Source organism: Egretta garzetta, unplaced genomic scaffold (assembly GCF_000687185.1).
Source record: "Egretta garzetta isolate BGI_Z169 unplaced genomic scaffold, ASM68718v1 scaffold94, whole genome shotgun sequence".
Lineage (NCBI taxonomy): Eukaryota > Metazoa > Chordata > Aves > Pelecaniformes > Ardeidae > Egretta > Egretta garzetta.
This window is the reverse complement of record NW_009259683.1, coordinates 8,479,309-8,483,522: the sequence shown is the minus strand read 5'-3', so window position 1 is coordinate 8,483,522 and position 4,214 is coordinate 8,479,309.

Sequence of the window (4,214 nt, the reverse complement as noted above, 5' to 3'; positions counted from 1 at the left end):
CCGTGCTCCTGAACCGCATGGCATCACCTCCAGCCCAGGCCTGATACAGCTGCCCTCTCCATCAGTCAGGAGGTACCCATATATATGTTATTGAAATAGGGAGCCCATTTTTATTTTTCTTAAGAGTTTTATTTTAGTTAGGGTTAAATGTATCTTCAAACACATAATCTTCTGCCTCTGCTTTTAAAACTTTCCTTTTCCTAGATTAAATAGTATCAGTGGAAGGTCACTGTCCACACACATCTTTGCAAAAAATACCATTTCCTTTTTGACCGTGGTCTGTCCTGGCACGGGAAGCACTCAGTGATGTGCTCGTAAGGGTCCTGAAGTGCATGCTTGGTGAGCAGGGTTGTTTACACTGATTCCTTTAGATGAAAAGGACTGCATTTGCTGACCCTTTGGAAGATATAAACATTTAATCAGAACATCATTCAGTAGCAAACACATGTTAGCTGTATGAATAACATCTGTTTGATTGGGTCATGTTATTTAAATACAACATATATATTTATTTATTTATTTAAATACAAACAAAGTCTACAAGATGCTAGGTTATTGGAGGGGGAGAAGCTAGAGCAAAAGAGAGAGGTCCTTGCCCTCAAGATTTGACGTTGTGTTCAGAAATACTAATATTTTAAGGGAAATTAATTGTCACTTTTTAATTTCCTCTGAGAGTCTGGGACTAAAGAATAAATAAACTGAAATTCTTTATGTCGCCCACACCCTGTCCAGTGCTGCGCAGCACATTCAAAATGTTGTTCAGGTCAAAGAAAGGGGCTTGGCTGTTGCTACCCTTGTAGTAAAAGACATCTGATATTTTCTTTACCTTTTCATATGTGAACTGTTGATAATTCACCATCACCTAACTTTTTGATGTGAGATGGGACAGCCCTTGAATAAGACCTTTCAGAAAAAGAATACGCCATTTCGACCCAAACAACTTCATTCATCCTAGGGTTATGTTAGCAAAATGTTATTAAATCCTGCCAGCAAATGAACAGTATCAGTAGCTACATATACACTGCTAAAAATACCTTACTCCTGAAGAGTTCCATGGCTTTCATGGTTTCAACGGCTTTTATCCTCTTTACTCAGAAATACCCCCTCTGGAGCGGACTGGCCACATTTCTATGATCTACCACTCAATCTGAGTTAGCTTTGCATCTCACGGGGTGCACCCAAAACCCTAAGACATAATGATTGCTTCTTGCCTTTTATCAGTCCATAGTGCTGTGTATGAATGCTGAGCTGTGTCACAGTGATGTTACACAGAAAGCAAAAACCACAGAGATATTTTTATAGGTCAAAGTGAAGGATATGGGTTGCATGCACCAGGATATGGCATGATGGTATGCAGAAATGAGGGCACAAGGACCACGTTCCAGGACTGCAGAAGATGGAAAGAACCACAGCTGCCCTATAGAAAGTAGTTTTTGAGGGCAGCCTCAGGAACAAACTATTCTCAAAACCAAGCCCCACTTTCATCTGAAAAGAGCAGCAAGGAAAGATGAAGGTTTTTTTATAGCTCTATCCTGTTAATTACAACCCAGCTGCATGGGCAAGGTAGATGATCAGCTGCTATTAAGGTAACGGGTCAAATACTAGTCCTGACTCCCCCCAGGTAGCCTATGGGTGCAGGCTGGGTGTCTTTGGTCTGTTGCAGAAGTCCCAAAGCAGTAAGCAGCCATGACACTTGTAAAACACAACACACCTTCATTGTATTTGACTGGATTTTTGAGAAGATGTTCCAGTAAAGTTGGGCGTCTGCTGCTTTTGCATACCATACGTTGTATTCTCTTCAGGTTAAAGCTTTGCTGGGGAAATGATTTTTCATTTCCAGCTTGAGGTTTTGAGGGGTGTGGGTTTTTGTTTGTTTGTTTTTAATAATATTGTGCTTATGGTTAATAGCTGCTTAAGGTAGATATCTTTTCTACTTCAGTCAGTTATGGCTGGTGTTAATTAATGATACTTGACTGTGTTTAATTTTGCTTTGCCTGTTGCTGACTGCTTTTGGATAGATGAACTGAACACATGGAGGCATGGGTGAATATTGTCTGTTTGGAATAGAATACTTCTCAGATACAGCAAGTATTTTCCAAAGTTACACAAATATTTTGGGATAAAAGAAGAAATAGTATTGCCCATTCAAATTACATTATGATGTTTTATCATAATGTCCCCCCAAAATTACAAGGGCATTATTGTAAACTACCATTTCTTGTGTTGCTTCTCTGCCTTCTTTTATTGATGGGAGTCTTTTCTGCTTGATGTGTGCATGTTTTAGTCCAGAACTTTTGCTTCTACAAAAAGTCAGATTGTGCTAATTTATTTTTTATTTAAGCACAGAGTAGTTAGCTGTAGTTAGACTATGAGCCCTGTTTCTCACTAGGTTAGATCAGGAGTCTTTTTCTAGGAAGCTATTTCTTCCTCCTTTTGTTAATTTTCTTTTTTAATCTGTTTGTTTATGGTTTTGGAGATGCTTACTAACCTGCGTAGTAGAGTGGAACATCGCTCCCAATGGGGGGAAGAGAAGGAAACAGCTTTCTTCTCAATGCCCCATGCTTCTCTTTTCTGGGCTATCAGTTGTTTGCCCTGCTTGTCTCGCACACCCTTTTTGGACTGCCTTTTCTATGCAGGGGAACTCTGAGGCTTTTTCTTACCAGGCATGCAGCACGTAGAGCAACGGATCTGAATCATAATTGATGCTTTATTGCTACTGTGTGTGAATAGTTGATAATGAACTTTGAAACGTGAAAGTGTCTGTGTTTCAGAGGTATCAAACGCTCCCTAGGTGCCAGTGACCCCAAGAAAGATGCATGGGTACTTAGCAGCTCTGAAAACTGGTCCAAGAGAGTTTTTGGGGTTCATACTACCTTAGTTCCTCTACTTTGCTATCTATGTGCTCTGTCAGCCCTGCACCTATCATCAAATCCAGGCATTTGCTTTCTTAGTGGGATGTCCCTATGTTTAAGATTTTAAATATGAAGCTAGCTTCTTCTGAAAGTAACCGTTAGTCACCTTAACAAAAACTGAGCCCTAGTGAGTTGTTGTTCTTGCTCCCATTGAGATGAATAAGAAAAAAACCTGTTGCCTTCACTGAAGGAAATGCTGCATACAGCTGTGAACCTTGGGGCTGGGACAGTGAAGTACTTCAGCTTGCTGCTCATGTAAATTCAGATTCTCTGTGGCAGCAGAAGCCAGTTTTTCATTCATTTTCTCGAACAGGGAACACAGCTGTTAGATATGTGTTAGGCAGGCTTAATGCTGGTTCTGTAATATAAACCCTGGATAATGTTAATGAGATGAAGTACTAAAAAAGTAATAGGTCTGACATGGAGGAGTTTGAATCTTAACCAAACATACAGGGTCCTAGTGGGCAGGAGATGATGATGCCTAATAATGCCTTTTGCTTCTGACTTTCTTTCAGGGCTTCATAACCAACGTGTAAAATGTAAACTGAATCCTGTGGGGAAGGCAGAAAAGGAAAGCTTAAATTAGGCTGAGTTGTGAATTTGTTACTCCAGAATAACTTCTGGGACTCTGCTTTGGAATAATAGCATTTGAGTGTATGGGAAAATAACTAGGAGTTTATTTTTCATAAACAGTAAAGGCTTTACTGGAAGCAAATTATACAGATTCCAGTATGTGCAGGTAAGGAAGCTGAAAAACTGTTGTTATATGTGTATATATATATATAAAACTGTGCAGAAAGTCTGATTTCTTTACCTTATTTCTTCAGAGGAGGAAAAAAAAAAAAACCCCTATCCTCTGAGCTAACCCAAAACAAGAAACAGTCTTCCTTTTGCCAGAAGGAAACCCCACAGAAATTGTGGGAATTAAATGAGCAAAATGTGATGCTTAGCTTCTCTAAAAACAATAATGAATTCGGCTAGCTTTGATCTTAATGTCATTTAGATGTAGGAAATGAAAACACTTATTAACTAATAACACTTCTTAGCTCAAATTCACCAGCATATCTTTACTCTTAGCTGAAACTTGCCAAACGCAGTGAAGCAATTCCCCAAATTTGGTGTGGCCTTGCAAGGTAGCTTTTGCAAACCTGACGTTTTTCCACCGGACAAGTGACTCCTCTTCAAATACCCCCGCTTCTCTGCTTGGCAGGAGTTTTCCAAACGAAAAGTCTTTTAGTTTTAGTTAAGGGGGTGGCTTGAGGCGGACGGGACTGCTCCGAGAGCGGGGCCCAGCGGCTCCCT